Source organism: Halichoeres trimaculatus, unplaced genomic scaffold (assembly GCF_033239565.1).
Source record: "Halichoeres trimaculatus isolate MK-OKI-2021-1 unplaced genomic scaffold, fHalTri1.1 fHalTri1_scaffold_13, whole genome shotgun sequence".
Taxonomy (NCBI): domain Eukaryota; kingdom Metazoa; phylum Chordata; class Actinopteri; order Labriformes; family Labridae; genus Halichoeres; species Halichoeres trimaculatus.
The window spans coordinates 13803522-13822974 of record NW_027437191.1 but is presented as its reverse complement, the minus strand read 5'-3'; the positions used below and the strand labels follow the sequence as shown (position 1 = coordinate 13822974).

General features: G+C 40.6%; 1 long non-coding RNA gene across 1 annotated transcript; it reads left to right on the top strand.

Annotated features, from left to right (window-relative positions):
* Nucleotides 1-2695: 2695 nt before the first annotated feature.
* Nucleotides 2696-7774, top strand: LOC141801613 (uncharacterized). The gene is made up of 3 exons (XR_012599418.1): nucleotides 2696-2832; nucleotides 7477-7561; nucleotides 7638-7774. It is a non-coding gene; the product is annotated as an uncharacterized LOC141801613 (long non-coding RNA).
* Nucleotides 7775-19453: the final 11679 nt, after the last annotated feature.

The window sequence follows — 19453 nt, the reverse complement described above, 5'->3', positions numbered from 1 at the left end:
AATAAATTTCTTGTGATTTTCCCCCAAAATATATTTACCATTCAAGTCTCTAGAGTAACCTTTCACCAAAAAATTGTACATGGGACATTTTTTTTTTTCATGGGCTTATTTCTGTGAGTGGCAACAAAAGTTGCTGGTGGGCACATTTCTTATTAGGAGCTATGTCCTTGACACACAAGTACTTACCATAGCCAATGCCCACACCTACTACCCCCCACTCCCCCACACACCACCTTTAAAAAAATGACTTTATTATTGTTTTTTAAAATTAATCTATTAGTACTATGATTACTTTTATTTCTATATAATTGTTAGGTGACCCAGTGACAAGCTGTGTGACCACTGGCAAAAAATGTTGCCAGTCATAAAATTCTATTTACCTCAAAACAAAGTACAAAATGGAAAAAAAAAATACATAACATGATTGAGAGGGACTCAACCGATAAAGCTACATACCTTACAACTCTGAAAAAATGTAGGCATACATGGGTTAAGGCTGTACAGGTCAAATCCATTCTGTGCTGATATTTGTTACAACACCACATCTTTTAGGTTGATTTTTTTTTAGTATAAACAAGAAGTAATAACTTTTTTCCTACAAGTTGTCAACCATTCTTTTTGCCTGTCTTTTGTTTGTGGCACATTGATGCTTTTTATGGCTCCACACCTCCAGATGAGTGAGATAGTGTTACAAAATTAACAGGATGTGTCATTATGTCATTATGTCATCTGCAAACCTGATGTGCAACACACTCACCTACAATGACTTAATGACAAAAACCTTTTGTTTTGAAATTTGTGATAGCAGAGGACGCTTTGTCCATTTCCTAACAGTTTCAGTAACACGTAACTGTAAAATCTTTGTATATTACACTGAGACAGAGTAAAACAGCCTTCTCTCATACTCTTTTTTTAGCCAAAGTGGGAAAAAAAGAGCTAATATCTGTCATATAGTTTGTCTAACATTTGTGTGAAACACCATGTGCAGCTGAACGCCTTTCTTAGCCACATGGGGCTCTCCTCATTAATTTTATGACCACTTTGCACATACAAGGGCCTCCTGGCATGCCAAACACTCCTCTGACATATCTAGCCTTGGGCTGACTCAATCAGTAAGACTGACAAAGGCTTTGACAGAGATATCCGTTGCCCTGCTTCGGTTTGACGCTTTGACGTGATTGAAGAAAGTTTCTCCCAGTAAAATAAACCACAAATACTTCTGGAGAAACGCTGCACCCTGCTGCTGTCCTCCAGCTTGTTGACACAACGGCTCAAGACGGATTGTTTTTCAAATATGCAACCGGTTGTCAAATATACAGTGTCAAATTAACTTCAGGGTTGCCTCCCAAAGGTCTGTGTTCTCCATGCTGAATTTGTCCATTTTCTTTGGGCTGGAGCCCAGACGTGGAGGAGACCACAGACATGGAAATACCTGTGTGAAATGAAGCCTAACCATACAGCCAGCTGGCTTAGGCCATGTAATGGAGCCTGTCTGGAGATATACAGTGTGAAGACTGCATTTTTCCCTCTCCATAACTCTCGTCAAGTCTTATTATTTATGTAGTTTCACTATACTGACTGTAATAATCCATAGTAATCCATTGCATATTTGGTATAAAATATGTATAAGAATGCCTTGTTTGATGTTTACAGCCACTTTCTTTCATAGAGGGAAAGAAGGCTGGGTTATAGGAAGGTCGCTACTCTGTGGAAATTCTACAGGTTTAAAGCCCAAGCCTTGTTTTTTATAGTATATATATTTTTTGTCTTTGGAGTGATTTTGTTCATCTTTTACTGACCTCTATGGGATAATTACCTCAGCCAAGGAGCCTATGTTTTTGGGAAGTTTGTCTCTGAACAACATAACTCAAAAAGTAATGAACAGATCTTGATGAAATTTTCAGGAAATGTTTAAAATGGGATAAGAAAGAAGTGATGAAATTTTTTAGGTGATCCAGATCACCATCTGGATCCAGGACGTTTTTAAAGGATTCCCTATCACTATGAGGATAGGGTCATTTTCACCATATGTGTATATAACTCCACCATAAATGGTCGGATTGCTTTGCAAGAGAATACAAGACAAGGTCACCATATTTTCTGACAGATGTAAAAGTACGATCCAGATCCTGGAAATATTCTGGATACTAAGATCTGGAATAGGAAATATGTACTGGGTCAACATAATTTTCAACACTGTCACTGTCTCACTGCTGAAAGGGAGTATAACATTAAAGTAGGACTAAAGTGTTGCGTGATGGTCACAATGTGCTTGGCGGAGGTCTGGGCACTCTGAGTGCTTTTCTTGTTTTTGTCTGTTTTTGTTTTTAAATTCATACTGCTTGCTCTTAATTTTGCTTTGTGTGTTCACAACAGTGAGAGCCTTGCAGTAGGATCAGCTAACGGTACTCTGTTTGCACCAAATCCAGTTAACCCTGATAAACACAGCTTTACTTCCTTTGTGTATGAACCCTTGCTCTTTTTTTCTCCCTGAATGTCCAAAAATGGAGGAGAGTGCGGAAAATGGCCATCGGGGGGAGGGGGGATATAGCCTCTGACAGGCTGTTCCAGCAATGAGACCCATGACTGACACATTTACTGTGAAATAAGACAAGACTGAGACTGTGTGAGAGAGATAGACACAGAGAGTGAGAGGATGAGATGGAAATAATGCCACACGCACACACAAAGTGAAAGCAGTGCATCTTTTTCTGTCAGCTAAGTCACGGGGCCGAAGCTTCGTTTCACTGATTTCATTTCATGCAGGCTGCCGAGGAATTTTGCAGGGGCACAGGCATCCCAGCAGGACTGCAATCCCATCACGTCCTGACTGTAAGCTCTGCAACAGACACCGATGTGTCACTTTTTCCATAATGAGCTCTCATTTGATCTGCTACCATTGAAATGGCCCTCTGTCTGAGACGACTGTCACTGTTTATCCGCATTACCAAGATAACGGGGCCATCTTGTGTGGTTTGGCGGTGTTAGATGCGAGGAGTGTGGAGGATATTGTCAGTGAAGAGGAGAATGATTCATTGTGTTGCTCTATAATTGAATGATCCGGCATTTATCGTGGGCATGATGGTGAGATCATCTCCCACCACCGGACCTGCGGGCCTCGGAGCCAGACTGCAGGACACACACATTCAAGGAACCATACGTGCGGTTTTAACTGATGCAGTCTATTAACTATCATTTTCAAATTCCTTTCTTTACTGCTGGCTATTTTCTGAAGTAGACCGCAAATGTTAAGATTGATATCCCAATTTACAGGAAGCCACTGGTTTGTGTTTCACCACAATGTGAAAGTCATTAGCAGCAGCCTGAAATTTCATTGAAACAGTAATCAATCACACTAAATATTTTCTCATGTGTATGTTTGAGGAAAAGTTAAGTTGATTTTCTTTGGCGGTACATCCAGGACACAGGCAGTGGAGTGTTAAGGGACTGAAGAGTTGTCCAGAACCTACTTTTTAATCAATGTTTTCTCTGAGCTTGTTGCTGTTTTTTACAGAGAGGATATGGAAAAAAACAAACCAAAAAAAAAGGATTTTCTTGAGATCTCACAAAACTTTTGCAAGAAATATTTTGCAAGATCTCAAGGCACTTTTTTTTGTCTTAAGATCTTGCTCAGTGGTTTTTGAATTTCTTATAATGTGGATTTTAGATTCAGAAAACTGTGTCATACAGTCACCACTTCTCACATCTACTTTACCACAAATTATCAGCGCAGGAAAATGATGGCGTATAAGTCTTCAGCATGACATCAGAAAAGTGTCTAAGAAATCTTGTAGACAATAGACTGAGGGGTAGCTCTGGAAACATAAATACTGTTGTATATTCCATAAAGTTTGAGACATCAAGAAAAGAAAATATGTGGGTGGGTAATTCCATTTCTTGGCTTAGAGTTGTGTTTACATTTGCTGACATGTTTGTGAGCTGTAAAAGTACACAACATCAACTCAATGTGCATAAAGTCAACAAGGATGTCCACATCTGTTCTGAAGCAAGTCAACATGAAAAGGAAACAAATATAAAGTTATCTTGAACAGCTCTATCTTTAGCTAAAGTTAGCCTAATGTTAGCTCCTAGCTGCATTGATTATCATGTTATTTTGTTTGTTGGGAGTTCATCTGCCTATTTAGTTTCATTTTTTGGTGATCATACATCATTGTTGGCTGTTGTCCAAAGGGCTTTAGTAAAAATGATGCTAACTTCTGTAGCTTAGCTTCATTACCTGATCTATAATAGCTGAAAAAACAAAGGTTGCCAAATGTTATGCTGAATAATTCAATGTAAACACTGTTGCACCAAGCTAGCAGAGACACTCTAGGTGTATGATTAATATATCCCTGCAATGCCCATTTTAGACCCTTTTGGTGACTTCTGGATCATATGTGATCTTTCTGTCTCCAAAAACCATCAATGACCTCCTGCGAAATGTCTCCTACTGTGAGACCTGCAGTATTGCCCATCACTGAATGTTCACTGTTTGCCCTGGGTCAATTGTGGTACACATTCCAGAGTTATGGCCCCTTACAGAAAAAGACTGAACATCTTCACAAGCCATCCTGCTGTGTGTTCTGTCATGCAGCAGCAACAATGTGGAAAGAATTTGGCTTAAAGGTCCCGTATTATGCTCCTTTTCTGCAGTGTAATATGGATCATTGGTGTCTTCATGAAATGGTAGCAACATGTTTTGGTCCAAAAAGACAATGAATCAAGCACAGCAGCATTGTTTCCAGGCTCTCATAGCCCCTCTGTTCAGAACGCTCTGATTTAGTGGGCGTGATCTTCACGTTAATTAACCTACCGCTGATACTGCCCCGCTCTTCCGCGTCACTGAGAGCGGCGCCACAAGCTCTGAGTGCACAATGTTTAGAAAAACAGCGGAGCTCGTTTACCGTAACATTACAGGCTAAAACAACAGGCTAACCGCGGCTAAAGTTAGCATCCTGAAGCTAACACAGAGACAGGGGGGACACTGAGGAAAAGCTCTTACATCTGCTCCACAGCTCACAGCATTTAAAATACTCACATTTCCAGAGTCCCAGGTTTGTTGGTGGATGGTTGGTAATGCCCCTGGATTCAGGACCAGTCTATTCACTAGCCCTCTGTTGTACTGTCCAAAGTTGGAAAAGCAGTCCGCCGTGAAGTGACTAGCACAAACATGCACAGTTTTACTGAGTGTAGCTGGCACATTTCCTTGATAAATTAACCATAGCCACTCAGTCTTGTCTTCTTCTGGGATGGGAAGCTTGTGCATGGAACTATGTGGCTGTTTACAGCCAAAAACAGAGCAGTGATGGCTCTTCAGCTTCAGCATTCTTCAGCAGCAGGGAGGGGAGTGGGCGGGGAGGGGATGTGGGGCTATCTGCTCTGGTGGACCAATCAGGTCAGGCTTGCTCCTGATTGGTCAAAAAAGGGAACCGCTGACATCCGCAAGTCCCCAAAATCAGAAGTACAGGTTTTGTGATTAAATATCAAATTTTGTGGGCTGGAAGGAAAGCCAAAGACCCACAAATTTCACTAAAAGACTTAATAAAGTGATTTTTGCATAATATGGGACCTTTAATATTAACAAAAGCCGGTTTTCTTTTCTAATTTCCTAACTGGTTTTTGGTACAGTTTTGTTGACATTTGCTGCTGCGCCCATGAACTGTAACATTCATTTGATCAAAGTCTGCTCCTTTGATTGGCTGTCATGAGCATTCCATCAGAGTTTCTCTGATCCGTAACAGTAGATATTCAACATGTTTAATATCTACAGTTCCAGGTCAGGGAGACTCTGACATGGTCAGAAGCAGTAAAAAAGTCATATTGACGACACACACTTGAGATTTGGTTCCTGAATCCAGCTTGAAATCGTGTACTGTGTTGTGTTGTAACTCTAAGATAACCCTGATAACATAATTACAACATCCCTTGTGATGTTTTTCCAGTCAAAGTTCCTTCTAAGCGACAAAGCTACTGGGAAGTTTCTTCCATTGACAGTTCTGTTAATGGCGAGTTCACAGATATTCCAGCACTAAAATAGTGGAGAAACCTTGATTTGTCTGAGATGCAAACTCATGGCTTCTGTCCGTGACATGAGTAATTAAAACTCTAAAAGGGCAGATTCTATTTATACTGTAAAGGCCACAATTTTATTATTCTAGATAAGTCGTCCACAATCTACACTTAATCTAGGATTTAAACCTTTTGTAAACCATGAGGAAACACTAATGAACTCTGATTAGTATGTTGCCTTTGGTGTCTTCTTTTAAAACATCAATCAGTCATGTTTTTTTTTTTTTGTTTGTTTTATTTTTGTTTTCATCCTCAGTTTGTTGTCTGTTGTGAACAGATCTTACCCTGTTTCTCGCGGTGTGCTCTGTACCATGACAGAGAATAATGCAGGGACTTAGGAGGAAGGTTCTTTGAGACACAAGATAAGAGAAGGTGCTTGACCTCCCATAAGGAGCCATCTGTATACTGTGTGTGCTTAGAGTACAGTACAGACTGTTCCCAGTGTTAACACTCAGCTAAGATAGTAATGCTGTCACTGTTTTATAGATTAGTGCTGCTGATAGTTTAAGTATGCGGTGATTTAATTTAATACCCAGCATGCTTTACCTGCAGCACTATAGAAACAGATCTTCATCACAGGGACTGTTCCAGTTAGAGGTCATTTTTGATTACACTTCATCAGTTGGGCTTAGTCTTTTCATGACGGGAACATGCATGCATGAGTGTGTGTGTGTGTATGTGTATGAGGCAGAGGAAGAAGTATGAGGGTCACCTTGACTTTGCCCCAGTGGTGCAAATCAGTAAGTTAAAGAAGGCAATCTTTTTCACATTTGTCTATAGCGAGTCTCACATCAGAGCACAGAGAAGCAATTTACCCTCCCAACGCTGCAAAAAGTAAACACACAAGCTGCAGTCATAACCACCCTCCCTACACACACACACTCACAATGTTCTGTGTGTGTGTTTGTGTGTGTGCGTGAGAGCATAAAAAGCACAAGGACACGAGTGCGACAACACTAGGTACACAGGTAGATGGACAAAACGATCCAGTTTGCCTCATTAGAGACAAAACGTGATGTTCCCGGAGACTCCGAGCAGAGCCTGGCAGGGGTTGTCATGGAAACGGAGCAGCATTGTCGCAGAGTGTTTCCGCGGGGTTCTCGTCTGTCTGTCTCTCTCCACATTTGCTCTTCATCAGAGACACTCAGATCACTGATATTCTACACCACGAGGCTATGACTCATACACATCTTTTTTTTTCTTTTACTGCATCTGGAGGAAAAGGGTTGAAACAAAACAACACACACAGAGGAGCAGCTATGCAAACACACACACCTTGATGCACATGTATACTTTGAGCTCATGCAAACATGCACAGAAGTGTTGATTGTGTTTTAAATCAATTACAGAGCCTACAAGCAGGGACTTTGGATAAAAATGTTTGCTCTTTCTCTTCTTTTGTAACAGAACAGATGTGCAGCTCAACATGAAGCCCTCTTTTCTGAGTGGTTATCTCTGTGATCTGGGCTGTTTCCCCCTCATTACATATCAGGTAGATTATGTGCTTTAATCGCCCTTTAGCCCTCACAGATCGGCTGATGTGCTCAGTGTGTTTTCTGCTTATCTAGGCCACCAGATGTCAAAATCCGGAGCCTTATGGAAAGTCGGAGCGGCATCCTCAGTATCAGACGGCGGAGAGGGATGAGAGATGAGTGATGTGGAGGAGAATGCCAAACTTTGTAAGGAGGAGACAATCTGTGGAAGGGACGGTGGGATGCAAGTGTTTGCCAGAGATATTCCAGGTGCGCCAGATGATTTCTGTTTGAGTTAAAGATAGGCAGCCCAGCACATACACACACATATGCACTCATGTACACACACACACACACACACACACACACACACACACACACACACACACACACACACACACACACACACACACACACACACACACACACCTACACACCCTGAGGTGCAAAGTAGAACAAAGTGACGAGTGACCCCCTGTCTCATCGTTCTCCTGCCATTTCCTACAGCTGTATCATCAAAGCCTTTCTGCTGGCACCTCTTCATGTGCTCTGACACACACACATTCACAAACACACACACACACCCTTTCTCCCCTGCCCTCTCTTCCTATAAGCTAGTATAAAACACATATGGCGCTCTATATTCTACATTCCACATATGGACTCATAGACGGAGGATGAAACATGTTCAAGACATTTGATGTGGATTTTCTGTCAAGGAAAAAAGTCTCTAACCAATTCGATCCCGCTGTTGCTTCACCTCCTCCTCCTCCTTCTCTCTTTAAGATGTGCATTTAATGTTAATGAAATGCAAAGAATCCATATGAAATGGTTTATATATGTGACGCATGTTCAATCTTTTATACATTCCAGGTGTTGGAGAATGAAATTAAAAACGTAGGTACATAGAAATGTATGCAAACGAGACCGTTCTGTAACCTCACCCTCGCAGCAGCATTGTTTGCATCCACAGTCACATTAAATGCTGGTTTCTGTTCTGGAAAGAATGCTGCAGCATCGGCCCAGGTTTGTCTGCCTCGCGTTGCTTCATGGTTTCATTCTGATGGATAAACATGTTAGCTGTGATTTTTCAAGCTGCCTTTTATTTGCTCGACTATCTACCATTTCAAGCTGTGTTTGTGCAGGAAGAACAGCAAACTTCCCTCTCTCTGATCTGCACGGCAAACATATTTGTTTTGGAAATTGCATCCAGTTCTTCTCAAGTACTGTTGTTGTTTAATCAGTGCAATTTTTTTTTTTAAATGGATCTGGTAAATATGGTCATGTGAATTTCTCAGCAAAACAACTTTTAACTATTACTATCACCACTTTTAATTTTCAAGCTTCAACAACACCTGTTTTGTTATGTAGACCTTGATAACCCCTACTTTACTTAATTTAGCTAATTTTTGCTTAAGCTAACTGTTGTTAGTGAATTAAAATCATATCAATAATTGTTTCCATTCATTGGCACCTTGATGATTTCAATCAACTTCACATAAGAAAACTCAAATCTTGAAGACACTTATTTACTTATTTCACAGCTTTTTTATATTACAAGGTCCATAACAGAACTTAAGCATTCTGACATGTCCTTGACCCTAGAAGACAAGGTCTGGCTTGGTGGCATGCATGCAAAAACCTGTTTCCTCGCACCTGTCTCCCGCCAAAACCATCTGCATCTATCTTCCATTGCATTAAACAAACTAATGAGGTGTGAAACTGGCAGCTAAAGTCACTGATTGCAAAGTGTGGGGCGGCTTCCATAACAGAACAGCATGTAGCATGTGAAGGACGGCTATTTCGGCAGCCAACTGCAAATCAAACATCAGTTAACAAGAAAGTCAAAGAGTCTCGTGTGACGATCTCATCGGAGTCTTGAGCTCAGCCGTGCATAGCTGATGAGTTTCCTGCTTAACTGCTTCCAACCAGCCTGCCTGCCGCTCCCTGGCAAACCAGCCCTGTGTATGACTCATCACATGGAGCATGTGATCCTGCTCTTAATGCACACACACACACACACAAGCACATTTATCTGCAAGGGGTTTCCCTCCCTCGCAAGGTTTTATATGGGTTATGAAATCCCTGCCAAGCATACAGAAAAGGAAAGCCCGTCTTTGTGTTCGAGTTTTTACGTGTATCTCTGTGTGTGAGAGTGTGCAGGTGTGTTTGTTAGATAGTGTTTATATCAATGGATGTGTGATTGGACGTGTGAATGGGAGTGTGTTGATTTTTCTGCAGGGCCAACGTTTGATGAGGATGAGTCATCCGGATGGAGACCCCGAGGAAGACAGGCAGGTTGGTGATTCACCCTGCTTAGAAAAAAATGTGTGTCTGCGTGTGTGTGTTACTGTGTGTGTGTATGAGTTTTATTTGTTCCTGCAGTATGAATCCCGTAGATCCACATAAACATACGCTCATATATGCAAACACCTGGAATCCATGTTCTTTAGGCGGGTATCCATATGCATAAAGAATGTATGTAATGAAAGCATATGCAAATATGAGATATCATCAAAAGCCTCCGCGCGCGCGCGCGTGTGTGTGTGTGTGTGTGTGTGTGTGTCCTTGTGCACATATCTATGTATTATATGTAGACAGCTTGGTTTGAGCTCTTTATTTATCTTTCTGAAGTGTGTGGCGTTGGCTGGTGCATAATCAGAGAGATGCCACAGGGTACTGTTGACTCCATTAATCCAGTGTACAGGAGAGCATTCGTCATCCCACACCACACCCACAAATGCACACCCCCATCAGCCTGGTGAAACAATATGAACAGCATAATGCAACATAGATGCAAGCATCTGCATTTCTGCAGGGATGTGATTGAAGTGATCTCATTATGTTCTTGTCAGATATGCCCATACACTCAAAGCTGGAGAGTGAAACACAGTGCAGCAGAGAGGAATTAATCAAAGATATCAGAGACTCCTACAAACGAATTGATATTCCGTCAGCTGGAAATCTGCATATTTTTCTTTTATTCGGGTCTTTTATGTCTGCTAGAAACATCCTACACCTCCTGACTGAACTCCATTGCGAGGAAGTTCATTTTCATCCTCTTGCTCCGAGACTCTCAAGAAACTGCTTCTGATGGTATGTTCTGATTAAACATCAGAAGAGTTTTTTCAAACAGATTAAAACTAAAAGTGCAGAGGCACTGATTTTGATCAGATGGATGAGCAGGCAGCCCGTGTGCAGAGAATACAGTTGTGGGATCAATTCCTGAAACGGCCATGATTTGGTGCATGTTGTTCTACCATCTCCCCACAGATTTCTTGTCAGTCTCTCACTCCCTGGAGATTTTTCAGCTAATAAAGTGTTTTTTTTTCACTTGCACATCATAGTACAGTCAATATTGTACAAAACATAACAAATACAAAAAAATAACAAAAATGCATTTTAACCATGCAGTCATTTTTGACTTAAAAACTCAAACCACTTAAACAGTCAAATCAAGGTTTTGTCATCTATAAGCTTTACTTAATCCTTTGTGATTGGGGATATTCTTATTTTATTTTATTTTATTTTATTTTATTTTATTCATTTATTTATTTTAATTGGTTATGGTTGTTACAATTTGCTGCTGCTGCTGATTGAAATAAAACTACTCATTCATTTTTTATAAAGTGCTTCCAAAAAAATCTTGTGGGAGGATAGGAAATTTAGGAATGTGAGACATACATTTTTAAAAATGTGCTAGAAATGTGAGAGCATAGGGCTGACACCAGAAAGATGAAAAAAAATGAAAGAAAAAATAATTAATAAAGAGTCCTTTTTTGTTTCATTTTCTTTGGCTACTTATCCTCTTTTTAACAGTGTATACACAAAATACAATTTAATCATAACTTAATAAACTTTACGGTTTATGCAACATGAATCATTTACGTGCAGTGATGTGTTTCAATATTTTTTTTCTCTTTTTTTCATATCACTAAAAAATTTGGGTCACTGATTTAAGGAAAATAAACGTCAAAACAAAACACAGCTGAAATTCCTGGGCTGTAATACTATATCACCAAGGAAAAAACAGGAGGCCAGCTCAAAAAGTTAGCTGTGATCAGAGTGATCATTATTGCATAGAATGTACATATTTTCTACTAAATGTGGACTATTTGCCATCATTTTGCACCACAATCTTGCATTCAAAAATCCTGGTGCACCTAATATCTGGCAACCTGGGAAAAGAATGTTACCTTCAGGTTTCACTGATGCTTGCTGAGAGAAATTAAAAAATAATTGAAATGACAATAACAGACTTTCATTGCTTTATTTACACATCTTCTACTCTCTAATAATCATTTAAGTCAAATAAAGCCATGTAATAAAAGGCTGTTATGGACATACTGGGCACATCATAGCATTCACAGGAGGAGTTCACAGCAGCTTTAATGAGCAATCATCAGATGAATGCGGCTGTGGTTAAAGCAGCCAGAGTCTATCTCTTTACATTAAGATGATTGATCAGCCAGGCGGGATGCTTGGCTGATGATGAGCCAGTTATCTAGAAGAGACAACAGCGCGATCATTAATCTTCCCCCGTGATGAGGATGCAGGGTGTGTGTGTATGAGTGTGTGTGTCTAAGGATGCCGATGTGGCTGTTTGTGATTGGTTGAAGCTGCGCTTGTTTGTTTACAGCGGCACTGATGAGGATTTATAAAAAAAAAAAAAAAAAGAAAAAAAAAAAGGAAAGGTAAACACTGCATCTCTCTGTTTCTTTGGGTCTCACACCGACACGCACACACACACATTCACACACTGCTACAGTCTCCTGGGGGTCACCTTGAGCTTCACAAATTGGCTTTGGTTGGTTGAGGTCTCCGCGCTCACAAATTAGTCAGGCGCTGCACCTTTTTGAAAGTCTGAACTTGACTCTCTGTCTTTCCAAACATCATCCTTTGTTCTCTTCCTTCAGACGCTCTCCTTTTTTGTTTTTACAGTGCTCACTCTTACTGTTTCTCCTTTTCTTTCCTCCTTTCATTCATCAAATCTCTTTCACTTTTGCATTCTAGTTTCGTCTCTTTTTACCCCTAACCCCCTTTTTTCCTCTTTCTCTTCTGATGAATGAAGTGGAAAGTTTGTCACTAAATGCAGCTGCTGTGGCATTTCTTCGCTCATTCATTCACAAGGCTGTTAAATACAGTGCTGCTTTTCAACTTTTTATCCTCCCTGTGCTGTTTGTGTGAATGCATTACTTCAGCTTCACTTATGGTCGCGGTGAATGAGCTTGTTTGCTCGGCCGACGTGCAGGAACTTGGCAAAGTGCTTCCATTTAGGGAGAAAGATAATGCTGTGTCACCAGAGGAGCAGACACTATTTATCTCCCACAAGCTGTAGTGTCAGTGGAAACAAGCACCCATTCTGTAACTGACATCAGAGAGCTTTTATATCAAAACGGAGAATCTGAGGTGCGTCAGAGCAAGTTGTGTGAACAAAAAGTGAGCCAATGAAATCAATTCCTCTGTGAAAAACAACAAGTATTAAATTAACACGATAAGGATGTTGATTTTGGCTTTTTCATCGTCATCAGCAAATGTTTTCATTCTGGTCTTGTCAATACAGCATCCAGTATTCAGCATGAGATCCAGACTCGGTTTTCCTATCTTTTTTTACAAAGCTATATAAAATAAAATCCTTTGCTGTCTTTATTCACCCACCAATCTATTTTAAATAAGTCCAATTATATTTCATTTGCATATTTCCCTGCTCACTTCTCATTATTTTCACCTTTTTCTAAATCTACAATTAGACTGGTGCTATTTTAGTTACCCTGTAATTTGGCAGGGTACACAAACCCACACCAATGCTGTGGGTGCTTAATATCAATGCTCGACAGCAGTGATTCCCCTGAGTCCACACCAATTAGTTCCACAGGGGGTGAACGACTTTCAGTTACCAGGTGGAAAACGGAAAGCTTTACTTTTTTTTAAAATCCATGCCCATGTGATTTTAGTATATTCATAAATCTTTATGCTTGTGGTGAAAAAGGGAAATAAACATATTTAGAGTATATCAAATGTGAATTGCTGCATGCATTGAGAAGCAATGGTTAGCATTTTGAACAGTATCTGTTGTCACTGCATGAGCGAAATCAACAGCTAGTAACTTGCACTAAGGACCAGTGGATGTTGCTCTAAGACTGCAAGGGAAGCTCAGCTTCCCCTAAAATGTCACCAAACAAAGTGGTGATATGTTCTGCTGTGTGTACATTTCATTGACAAAATATGCACAAATATTCCTTCATCTTTTGTTCAGAATCAGCTCCTATCACAGGTAACTGGCTCCACCTCCTTCTTTTTCATCCTCCCAGCATCTCAGCACTTTAACACAGTCAGACGCTGAGCGTCTTCTGACTTCAGCGGGGAAGCGTAGAGTGGGTTGTTCCACTGTGGAAACTGGACGGTCATTGGATAAACACTGGACTTTGTCCCACCCATCAGACACTCAGCGTCTCTGGGGGTCTATGAGGCAGTGGGCTGGCCTGGACGCTGGGCTTCTGCATGATGATTGGATGATCTGTGTGAGGTCGAATCCCTTTTTGATTGACAGTGAAATGAGCCAGTCAGCGATCTTGAAGTATAACCCTCCACTGAAGCATCTTCTGACATTAAACATTCAGTTGTTCTGGACTGACTCGGAGGCTTTATCGATCCCCAGCGAGTTTACCTTTCTTAAAAATGACGAGCGTTGAGCGAACACTAGTAAAATCCCTGGAAAAAACACCTGGTTGGTACGACAGGGTCACAGATCATTTTCTTGAACAGGAATGGAGGGTAGAATTTACGTTAAATTAAACAAATTTATGATGTAGGCGGGCAAAAAGTGAGCCTCCCCTCCTTGACTGACCAGCAGCCGCCACTGCTAAAGACCAAATCCAAAACGGAGGGCCAAGAGAAAGGGATAGAAGAAGGGATGAGACAAAGGGGAAAGAGTGACAATTGGGATTGGCCCTAAAGCTTTATATCTCAAATCGTATACTTCTGTAAGAACATGAACTGCACTGCATACACTATGCACTTCCCAGAACAGTTTACAAAATCTTTTAGGTTTGTGTTCTCCCAAATCAAACACTGCAGCTTTGCACTTACCCAAAATTATGTTCGTGTTCAAAGTACATTGCATTTTTCCATACTGTCAATGTGAACACACTTGTGCACCAAAATAGTAAGTGTGAGTGAGGAAGTATGTGTTTTGGGTGGATGTAAAGTTGATATAGCCAGCTATAAAATGGCTTAAACTGATGTGGCTAGTTAGCTCTGCAAGGCAAAATGCAAGGCAAGACAATGTTACAATGACCCCAACACTACCACAATATTACTTCTAAAGGAAATTATCCATGTTACACAAAATTATGACTGATTTTACTGATTATAATGCTTTTCCTGTTGAACCATGTAGCTTTACTTATTTCTGTTTTCCAAACTTCATTTTGAGAAGATCAACAGAAACACATAAACCACGTCAGCAGCCCCTGATTTGCAGGACGATGCGGTGATTGATATACTAAAGCATCACCCAAACAGAACTTTGTCCAGCAATATGCTATCGATTTAAAAAAAAAAAAAAGCATTGTTATACCTAAATAACAAACCAGTTATTGCAGAAACGTACCAATCAAGATCAAGCATTTAACAAATTTCTGTGGTAACAGCAGAGGGATAAAAAGCTTAGCAGCTGATATTTGACTGAAAATGGTTAAAATTATTGGTTATAATGCACCCTGTAAAAACATGTAAAAATCAACTTAAAGTGACAAAAGCTCTGAACACAGTGAAATGTAATGAGGTCACAGGTGAAACTGTTAGCTTAAGATATTGACAGAAAAAAATATTTACAGCATTTTACAACTGAAATAAAAAGTTAAAAGTATCCAATTGCTGAAATAATGATCTAAACAGCTTAAATGAATAAGTTCAAAAGTACTAAAGAGCAACAAAAGTTAGCTTGAAGTAATCACAACTGCAATTGTTAGCTAGATGACATTCATACTGGTAGTTAGCTCATAGCACTGAACAGCTAAAATAAAAAGCTAAAATGACTAGTTGGCTGATGTAGTTAGATAAAATTGTTTAACAGCTTCAATGGATATCATGAAAAGTACCAAAAAGATGAAATTGCAAGCAAATGGTATTCAGTAAATAGGTGAAAGTGTGAGTTTCAAGCAAAGGTAAACAGCTTGAAAGGTCAATGTTCTTCATGAACTTTCAGTTGTTCAGAACTGATGTAATAAAATAACTACTGTAACTTTATTATTTTTTTTTAAATAACTTCTTTCAACATCCCCTGATCAGCTTTACTGATAACACTGTCCACTGAATAACATGTTATCAACAAGAAATATGTTGAGAATGATTTTTGTTAATGTTTTGAAAAGGTTACTTGAGCTCATCTTACTGAGCTGAGGGAGAACATCTGTCTAAATAAGATGGGGAGTCTCTGCTGAACAATGTTTTCTCTTTCTGTATCTCTGTGTATGTCATGTATCAGTTTCTGAACCCAGATATGAGGAGCAACAGACTGGAGCAGTGGACTCTTTGATCAAGACCAAGTGAGACCTCATCTTTTGTCTTGCCACTGGCTGCGTTGGCATGGAAACCCCAGAAGAGTGGGGAACACTGTGGTCGATCAGCAAATAGGTCACATGGAGAGGAAAACAAGCAGAGACCTGCGAGAGTGCGCACGCACACACACACACACACACACACACACACACACACACACACACACACACACACACACACACACACACACACACACACACACACACACACACACACACTTAAAACTTGTGTGGCAACCCCCTTAGCATCAAGTGCAGTGTTACAAAGTACAGAAACCCCTGACCTATTTCACCACCAGGCTGAAGACTGAGCCCCTTTCTTTTGCACAACATGCTTATGTTGCAACATGCTATACAGTTAAAGTATAAGCCATGAGCCACATCTCTCACTAAAGTTGAGAAAGACTTTTTGGAACTTAACAGAAAAATGCATTTCCATTTTTGAGTAATTTATTATTGATATCCTACATGTCTGTCAGGCAGGAAGATGGCACAGCTATTTGGAGAGCAGATGCAGAGAGGAGTGTCTCAAGGAGCAGTTATAGAATTAACAAATTAGCTTCCTGCTGGTGATTCTGAAGCAGGAAGATGGTAAGGGATACTCAAGGCTCAGTACTTAGAGGGAGAGCCCAGGGTGATGACTCACTGCCAGTTAGCAGGGAATACTTTCTGTTACACAAGAGCATCAGCGGAAAAAAATGAAGAATTAGGAAGGAAGCAAAATATCAGATAATATAACAATGAATGACAAGAAAGCAACAAAAGAAGATCGGAAAAGAGTCAAAGGCAGATTGTTCCTGAACATCCATTCAGATGCCTCACTACACACCCTCCTGACCAAGTCACAGCCTGAGACAGTGTGTACTTGGCTCTGAATAGCTTGCGTTGTTAGTCCACAAACCAGTCAGAGATTGAGTGTTACAGGAGTTGTGTGTGCATTGGTTGGCTGCCACATCTTGGTGACCTTGTAAAAGTATCTGCAGGGCAACGTGATGCAATAAAACATCATGTTTACTGCAGCAAAAATCTGCAGAGGCAAAGAAGAGCAACATAGAATAACTCCTTGGTCCAACCATCCTCTGCAATTAGTTGTAAATAGTGATATAAATGATGTAAAGAGAAATAAAGAATGCACACACGCACACACACAGACACACACACACTCACACACACACATATGCAGAGACACAGTTCAGTGTGTCTGGCTTGCTGGCTGGCTCTCCTATTTGGTTCAGGGCTGGCATTCAGTTACATCATTCTTCAGAGAACGGAAGCTCAGATTACAGGAAAGGCAAACACAGGCCTCTAGGGTCTGCATGAGAGTGTGTGCGTGTCTGTGTGTGTGCGTGTGTGTGTGTGCGCACTTGCTCTCCCTGTATGCCCTTCTTATATAACCAATCAGAATGCCCGGCACGTCTTTCTCTATGGATGCGTTTCGTTTGGGTTCAGATTTCATCATTCAATTCAACACAAGGTTTTGGGGCTGTTTGTATAGTTGAGATCTGGCTGATGTTTTTGTCTCAGAGCAATACACTTGTATGCATAATGCTTGCCATAACTGTGGTAGTATGCACTTAATTGAATTGATTAAAAAATGTTCAATAAGCTTTTTAAAAATCCTTTTAAAATTTTGGTAATACAAGAGATTTGCTAACTGAAGTTGTCATCACACTTGTAAACACACAGAATCTTGTTGTTTATGGGCCTTATGAAAAGTCAACTTGTTTGACTTTCCCTTACAATAGCTAACACAGCAATGGTGCAAATTTGAGCTCCTACTGGCAGCTAAGGATTTACATTGTTTGCATCAGACGCTATTAAAGTAATGGGTGTGTTAAATTTGTGAGTACTTGAATGTTTGGAGTTAACTTCCAAAATTATTGTGAGGAATCAGTTGAGTTAGACTTCACAGGGAGGTGACACTGTTTATGCTAACTGTGGTAGTGCGTACTAGCTAGCGCTGACTAAGGTTTTCAGCTAATCTAGCCTCCTCACTTACTTTCTAACCAGCTTATTTTTATCCCTGCCCTCAAAAAAAAAAACAGTGTCGACACAAAGTGTCACAGAGTTGCCCCACACAGATACAATCAGCTTGTCCCACTTATCCAGATGAATGGCCATCTTTGAGCCGTACGTCACTGGATGCTGATCGGTCATTGTGGCACAAATAGCTCAATAAAGATCAGATTTTTCCACTTCTGGTTTTGTGAATTTGCATCATTCCTACATAAAACTCTCCACATTTTCACAATGTCACCACCCAGTTTTAGTTATCTGTGTTGCTTGGAAAGAACTCATATTGTCACCTACTTGTCTTTATATAAAAAAGAATTGGTCAAAGCTAGCATGATGAGGGTAGATAGATTTTGACCAGCAAACATTTCAAAGCCAAGTTACGATGATGCATTGTTAGGATGATCAAAATAGTAATAAATAAAATACAACGTTTAAAGCAGTTATGTTGTAACACAGGGGTCACCAACCTTTTTTAGACCGAGGGCTACCTCACGGGTAATGAGTGGCACGAAGGGCTACTTGTCTGACAAAAACTTTCTGAAAAAAATTGCACAGATCACTTTTTAATATCATTTATCATAGAAGAAGTGGTAATACTATGTGAAGAGACTGCATACAGGTCAATGGTAATTATATTACAATGATTTACACAACAATGATGGTTGCTAGGCGCTGCCCAAGTAGCTGCCTTTTGCAGCAGCTCTCTCTTCTTTGTCCGTTTCTTGTATTTTTTTTTCGTCTCTTTTTCGTAATCTTTGTATTTGGAGTGGATCATTACTTTGTATGGTTCATTTTTGGTCATGGACACCAAACTTTTCGTGGCTTCAGCGATATTTTTTACTACTTTTCTCCTGTGTTTGTCTGGAGATCCCACATGTAACCATGGCTGCATTGTATACATGCGGAATTAGCAGTTAGCAGCCTGTAGCATGTCAATGCTAACTGGTGTAGGGCTTGATGATTTCCCTCTAGGTGAGGAGAAGGAGGTGAGGATGGCGTGCTGGTTCTCGGGTGTGAGCTGGGAGGTGACGACATGGACCTGTCCTTCCATCCATCATTGTGAACGTGGGATCTATCTCTGGAGGGATGGACGAGCTAGCCGTGCTAACCCAGCGGCAGAGGAGCTGCCGGAGGGCAGAGTGGCATCGTGCTGTTCACGGATGTGGCTGACGGAGCTGACATCGGTTGCCGGCGCCACATTGGAGGAGCTTTGCCTGTTGTGGGCAGACAGGATCCAGGAGACAGAGACTGAACTGCTGGGAAGGCTCAGTCCGGTGTGGAGGTGCAGACTGGCTGGGCTGGAGAGTGGTGGACGGGATGTCCTAATCTATTTTC